We start from the raw sequence: 8,549 nt of genomic DNA on the forward strand, positions 1-8,549 counted from the left end.
ACTATGACATGAAAATATGTTATCTTCAACTTATTCTTATTATCTTGATCTGATGTACCTTAGAGCAACAAAATAGGTTTACATAACAAGGGGAGATTCTAAATGATATTTTTAGGTAGTAATTCTTGGTTCTCTGTAACAGAATTCATGAAAAAGAAATGAAGGGCCTGCTGCTGTACCGTACAGCAGTTCATAGTGTTTGTTACAACTTGATTGTTTGTATACAGCATACATCCCGATTTACTCATATATTAGTTGATATTTTGTTTCATAGAGTTTGTTACAACTTGACTGTTTGTATACAGGATACTTCACGATTTACTCATATATTAGTTAATATTTTGTTTCATAGAGTTTGTTACAACTTGACTGTTTGTATATAGCATACTTCACGATTTACTCATATACTAAGTAACAAACACTATGAAACAAAATATTAAAACTTGACTGTTTGTATATAGCATACTTCACGATTTATACTTCACGATTTACTCATATATTAGTTGAAGTATGCTGTATACAAACAGTCAAGTTGTAACAAACACTATGAAACAAAATATTAACTAATATATGAGTAAATCGTGAAGTATGCTATATACAAACAGTCAAGTTGTAACAAACACTATGAAACAAAATATTGACTAATATATGAGTAAATCGTGAAGTATGCTGTATACAAACAATCAGGTTGTAACAAACTCTATGAAACAAAATATTAACTAATATATGAGTAAATCGTGAAGTATGCTATATACAAACAGTCAAGTTGTAACACGATTTACTCATACATTAGTGTAATGACAACCCATAAAGTTGTGAAAGCTTCGTTTTTCATATAAATTTAAAGATAAAACATTCAAATTCTAGATATTTATCCTATACATTTTACTCATACGATCATCCATACACTTACAATATTAACTTACAACCTAAGCAATCCTGAAAAGCACTGTTTCGTGTTAATTTGTACATAAAACATTCAAACTCTAGATAATTTTGTCCGAATCATAGAAACTGAAAATAATACAGTATGTCCAAACGAAAAATAAGCAGTATGACTGTTAACATGTATTCAAGTCATCATAACCTATATCGCCCTGTTTTGTTTCTTAAGTCATGTTACGTTTAATTTTATCCACGTGTTATTAAACTCTGTATGAACTTTTTGCTCCAATAAATATAGTAAAGTACGTAGTATTGATATTATGTTTCGTAAGATGGTTTTCTAAACAAATGACTTACCGTACATCAATTCCAAACACACATATAAATTTTACTAAACATATTTTTCTATTATATAAACTAAACACAAAATAGCAACACTTACCGTTAAAAAGCAAAAGTAAAGTGTTAAAAAGCTTAGACGTTGAATTTATTTGTTTTGAATTTCGCGCATAGCTACACGAGGGCTATCTGCGCTAGCCGTCCCTAATTTAGCAGTGAAAGACTAGAGAGAAGACAGCTAGTCATCACCACCAACTCCTGGGCTACTCTTTTACCAACGAATAGTGGGATTGATCGTAATATTATAACGCCCCTACGGCTGAAAGGGCGAGCATGTTTGGTGTGACGGAGATTCGAACCCGCGATCCCCAGATTACGAGTCGAACGCCAGGCCTAGACTTGAAAGTCAAGATTTAAATTCGACCACAAGCAAACTATCTTTAATACAGGATCATAATTATTGGAAAGTAGAGTGATTAACTGATGTTATGGTGTGCTGATAAATCTAATAATTGATGAATAGTTTGAGTGTATGATCTTTGTGGTTCTGAAATACGAGAAGAGATAAAGAGATTTGAGTGAAAAATGAGGCATGATCTTCTATTTCTCTTACTACAGTTAGCATCATTAATTTCTGTAAATCTTAACAAATTCGTTGACGTTAAAGTTGTAAAAATTCAGTCTTTACTGTTTTATGAAGAGAATCTGATACGTACCAAACTTTAATCTAATAATTGTCGTTTAAAATGTAAAGTCGAAACATTTTTATAGGAAAAACGTCAATAAACTCGTTTCTCTGAACATTATGGTCAAAGTTCATTAACACACAAATTCCGTTCGTCAGTAATAAGGCTAAAATTAACTCTTAATTTTCAGTGAACATGGAATATTTATACCCTAAAGTAGGTTTTATACTGATAAAATCAGTGCATTGAATACAATCTATAAATGTAAGATCTAAATCGATATTTATCATCAAAGTTGCATGATCTTACTTACATACTAAACCAAAATCTTTTGTCTTACACCATTATTTAATGTAAACAATCATGTTAGCAATGTCACTATAATACATATGTTTGATATACAAGGACTTTAATCGTTGATTTGTGTAATGACAAGAGTTCAGTACACTGTATTAGAATGTAAGTGACTCGTAATAATTTCAAGAGTTAACGTTCTTATACAACCTTATAGAAAAGAACTACCCTATTTAATCTAATATAACGAACAGGTTATAGACCCTAAGTTAGATTAGTGTACAGGTGATCATTTGAGTATGATGTACAGTAGTGTTTTCCAAACTTTAAATAGCCGCGACCCTAATATGATTTTCGATAACAGCAAAATCAAAATTTTCTTTAAATGTTTTTAATTACTTTTTTTAAATGGAAAAAAAATTATTGTAAAAAGTAAGTAAATGTGAGGGTAAAAAAACAAAAGCTCTAAGAGAAAATTAATAATTTTGTTAAGTTATCGTCGTCTCCAACTCTTCTGTTTCTTCCGTCATTATTTTTGGATTCTTCCGCGACCGACCCCAGCCATCAATACGCGCGCCCCGGGATGGCGCACCACAGAGTTTGGAAAATGATGTATAGGGTAAATATCTCAAGTTTTAATGTTTTATGTGCAATTTTATATGTAAAACAGCCCTGTTCAGGACTGTGTAGATTGTAAATTAAACTCACTATATATATAATCATATCAATAGCACTTGAAATAGGCTAAACAAATATTCAAGCTATAACAAACTCGGTGGAACCAAATATTAGTTGTATTTGTTTAAAATACTTTGTTTGTTATTGATAAGTAATGACGATTTGAACATACAATTGTACTGACCATTTTCGTTTGAACATACAACTTTACTTGATGCTTTTCTATGATACATAGCTAGAGTTTAATGGTTGAAGTTAACATGGAAAACAGTTCTCTACATATATTGAACTACTAAGAACTTATGCGTGAATGCCAAGAATAAGAAGCTGTTATATTTCAACCACACATTTGGCCGGCTGGAGTACGACAGACCATATTAATGATCTAAGTGCTATTTATATTATCAATTTTAACTAACAACGACCGTTATAGTGTAAACAAAATTAAGTAAGTAAATTGTAATTATTATCCATTTTATTTAAATCATTTACAAGTCAAATTTTAGGGGAAGTATTGATAGCAAAATATTATTTAGTTATTTTATTTTAAACACTGTTTTATTGTTATTATTATTTTATTTCAATTAACCTTGATATCATTCAGAAGAACTAGTATATGGATGAATAACCATGCGTGTAAATCATGAAGCATGCTATACAAATATTAAAAGTGTATTAAATGAAACATAAAATTAGTTTCAGATATTCAAATACTTATTATTTAAAAATAGGGATATAAATATGGATAAATGAAATTATAAAGTAGAAAGTTGACTATAATGACACTACAGAGCTAATGTTGTGATAAGAACTCCAGAGAATGAAATAGTAGATTTTTTTATTTACTTAGTATAATATGACAGAACTTACCAATCATGTTCAGACAGGCCTCTATTCAATCACACCCTCTGGTGGTTCGCTTACAAACCGCATAACAAATTATCTGTCCGCACGATTGGCCACACAGCTGACGATGCTATATATATATATATATATATCCTCTCTTTTTTGTTGTTGCTACGTTTTTTCCACTCCAGTTAAATAATATCACTGCACAACGCTAGTAACACACTATGGCACTATCCGCCCTATAGAGACATTCCTTGTAATTATGATGTCATAGATCACGTGGCCTCCTGGTCTCAGAGATACCACCCTCATGTTACCAGTGACATTCATTGGAAATTGGTCAGAAGCCCTAACTACTGGTATTTTAATGTTAGTCCTTTGCTTTACACAGAGCGTTAGACCTTTCTGCATGCTGACACACAATTTAGCAATTCACAATTCTTGAATATTGCTCTAAATGTCCTGTGATACTCCACAAAATTGACCCAAGCTGCTTGGTCTTGTTATGACCTTCTTAGTTTTTACATAAGCTCATACAGTCTCAAAAGTGTTCATACCATGATTTTTTGGCATACCAAACAATGGTTGTGAATGTTCCGTCAGCCTCTTTGCGGTCAAAATATTGTACGCCACATTTGCTGTATGTTTGAGATCATTGTCTTGCTAGAAATTAGTCCCTACCCAACAGTTCATGTTCCAGAGGGAATGGAATGATGGATTAAAACCTGTCTATATATTTAAGCATTTATGGTGCCATCAGTTTTGTGTAGATCACCAACACTACGAAGTGAGATGCAGCCCCAACTTGTTCTGATCAAACTTCATTGCAGATGTGGTAAATTGAATATGGCACTTTCCCCCTCCACAATTGATCAAACTGTCATCAATTTTGAAAAACAATCCGAACTTGTACTTATCTGTAAAGAGCACACATCTACAGCTTTACTCATTCTGCTGTTTGTGGATCGAAGCTCATTTTAACCTTTCGGTTTGTTCCTCTTAATGGCAGTTGTTTTTAAACAGCTGTACACCTATTGAAACCATTTTGTGCCAACATTCACACCTGTATTTACAGTATGGTCGTTTGCAAGATGTGTACTTGATCATTATCACTTACTGAAATGTTTCGGTTTTCATCTTCGACCACTTTTATTATTAACAGTGCTAGCTTCATCTGAAACATGGAGTTTTGCCAGAATTTTTTGCATTGACCAGACAAAAAGTTGATTTCTACATTTGTCATGGTGTTTTTCATCCTTGGGAGACATGTTTGGATCCATACTACTAATACAGAGCATAGCACTTTTATAGGCTTTATACTAGCGTGTCACTTTCTGATTGGTTGCAGGACAACCAATAACAGTGTAAACTACTAACACATAACTGTGCTGTGGTGAAGTTAATTTTCACATGATAAAAGGGCGGCAGTCCTGTAATATTGGTATTTTGTGTGTGTTTATAGCAAAGCCACATTGGACTGTCTGCTGTGTCCACCGAGGGGAATCAAACCTCTGATTTGTGCATTGTAAATCCGAAGAATTACCGTTGGATCACCGGGGGACGGTCTTTTGCATCATGTTAACTCATCGTTTTTATAATTATTTCCAATACAGTATATATATATATAGATCAACACGAAAATAATGTTATTTTTTCAAATTTTACAAACATTCAAAACAGTTATGATATAAAATAATTTCAGGGTATAAAATTTGCTTAGGAACTCAAAACATTGGAAATAATATAACAACAGACTATACTAGAAATACTCCAGAAATAAATGTTCTGTTTACTGACGGAAAGATCGTTAATATTACGGCAAATTGCATGGATCCTATAATTTTGTTCTAGTCTAAGCTCACTAGGTATGGTCTACAGATAAAATATTATTTGTACATATTTATTTCAACGAAATTCATAACATCATGACTAAAAATAGAATTCTATAAATTTACTTACTAATCTAAGACTGACGATATAATGCAAGCACAGTACACACATCTATATAAATTAATACACTGCACACAATAGAAAGTGTCATAAACTAATTTTTTAACTCTTTTGTAACATATTAGCTGTAAAGAAAAACTTTGTCTATTGAGATGAAGCACTTTCGAAAATCCAATATATTGGTTTGGTTTAAAAAAAAAAGTTCCCACATTGAGACTGAAAATTAATAGAAAAGTAACTTATACTAACTGAATAACCGGTTTTACTGGATTTTATCAATCAATTAGAGATCAATAACTTCCATATAGCGACCGTAAGGTATAAAAACAGAATCAATACTTACAAAATATACGGGATTATGACATCAGAATGTTTAGCCTAACCAAGTGAAAGTTGGAAATGATATAATCCAGCTCAATATTTCGTATTTCTATGTAATCATATAATGTGGGTTGAACAATAAAATTAATCAACCTATACGACACCCGAGCGAAAATCTCAAGGAACACGTGCGTAATGCCTTTCTACTAGTGATTTCGTTAGCTGCGACACGGAGCAGCCGCCTGCACAGCACTGATAACGTTTATATACATTGGATAAATTACAAAGTGTATCTGACAGACGCGTGTTCTTCGGCGATAAGAAAGTTTTGTTTCATCTAAGATCACACTTATGTGAAATTTCTTCACAGTGTCTATTCTGACGATTCTTAGAATATACTATGATTCGTGTTCAATAAAAAGTGTTTGCAGACTGGTATTGCAGCTTGAATCAATATCATATCACTTCAATCTTCAGTATACCTGGGAAACAGATGAAGCGTGAATTAAGACTAACCCACTTCACGAGCACATAGATATAACATCATTTATTATTTTGTGTATATTTGACATTCTTGTTCTTTTCATGGACATAAAGAATGCCAACGAATATACTGTTTGATCTTTGGTTGAAATGTAATCGATAATACAACACTACAACAGCAATAAACTCTTAGTCATTATTTTACGTACTTTTATCACAAATATCTTCAACTGATATCAGTCAGTCACAGTCAACCATGTGTCATCCTTCTGACTTTGAAAAGCTTCTCTTCTGTTCTTCAATTGTTCTGTTAATCATCTTCCTTCAAAAGCACAGTCAACAATCTCTCGCCGTGTAAATGGCAAAAATACAGGTTGTTGACACATTTCAGCTGCTCACCAAACAATTGACACAAAGTTACGGTTTTATTTGATTTATTTTTGTAAGGCAAACAAGCAATAATTGAGTAAGATAAATGCGAGTTCTAACTTAATAGTAGCAATATAAATACATATATTACACCTTATATACATTAAAGTATAATAAAAAAAATTAAATTTTATAAAGACAAGTAGGGATCGATATATATATGTAACTTAGCTCGGTATGATAATAGATAAAGTTTTAATGCTACATAAAGTATTGAAACAAGAAAGACAAAACTGAAAAACAGAGTTATTTAAAATTTAAAAAATTTGGCTCAGATTAACATAATTTCAGTGATTTGCCAAAGTAAGGATATTTTTTTATCTTAAGTAACTCAGCTTTGGTAGTTTTGACTCTTTTGTTTCAATATGTTTTGTAACATTAAAACTTTACATATTACTATACTTAACTAGGTTACGCATATATCGATTCTTGATTGGCTTTATAAAATTATTATTTTTTTTGCTATACTTGTTTGTTTCCTTTTTGTGCGCCAGCAATACCAAGCGTGGGGCTCGCGTATACCTTACTCGATTTTATTCCTCATCAAGATCTCTACCAACATACCCTCAAATTTAATTATATACTCAAAGTAACTCATCGTCCGTTACATATATACTAGTATCCTTTTCGGTGCAAGAAAAAAATCATTGGGACCCCAGACGGAGAAATTCAGTGAAATAATTAGAGCGATAAAGTTCGTCATTTTTTTCTGAATACTTCTCTGGAAAATTCACTTACTTACTTACTTAGATGAAAATTCGTTGAAATAGTGAAATTTTGATTTACTCCATTATATAGCGATTTGGGCGGTTTTATCAGATTTGATTTTGCAATTTACCTCTCAAACTCAGGACATAATTTATTAGATTCGTCAGTTAAATCCAGAAAATACTTTTATCAGTATAACTGTCAATGTACTATACGTTTTAATATATTTAGTTTTATTAAGATATTATAATGCATCTTTAAAGTATTTCTAAATTTACAATAAATGATCACACTGAAAGGAACACAAAATTATGTAATAAAACATTTATTGATAAATGCTTTTCTGGTACTTAAAATATCAGTACAAAAATATGCGCACTTCCTTTACATCTTTCCTATAAGTAAACTAGTATTTCTGTTCCATACAACAACTATGACGTAATTATGGATTGTACTGAAATATTTCGATATCTATACCATTGTCAAAAATAGAAATACTTATTAGCTTCTGTTAACTTCAGAGCTGTTGTTGTCCAATTCAGTTGCTTCAAAATTGCAATATAATATATAGGAATCCACGGATAGTAAAATTTGGCCGAATACCCGGTCACTAAGCTTCGGCCGGGACCGGGTGTCAACCGGTACCACGTTCTCCCCTTGCCTCCCCCCTAAAAAAAAATTAGAAACAAAAACAAAATTGACGTTTATTACATTTAACCGAATAACCATAAACAGAACATTTAAGTTTTACTTTCAACTTTCAATGCCTAGCCCCTAAACCCTAACCCCTATTGTTCTTAAAAACCCCTCCTTTCCCAGAAATCCACTTCTCAAGCCATGCCTGTTATTAACCCCTATAATTCTATATTTGTTTGTAATTAAGCACAAAGCTACACAATGGGCTATCTGTGCTCTGCCCACCACGGG

This window comes from Limulus polyphemus, unplaced genomic scaffold (genome assembly GCF_000517525.1).
Source record: "Limulus polyphemus unplaced genomic scaffold, Limulus_polyphemus-2.1.2 Scaffold4361, whole genome shotgun sequence".
Classification (NCBI taxonomy): Eukaryota; Metazoa; Arthropoda; class Merostomata; order Xiphosura; family Limulidae; genus Limulus; species Limulus polyphemus.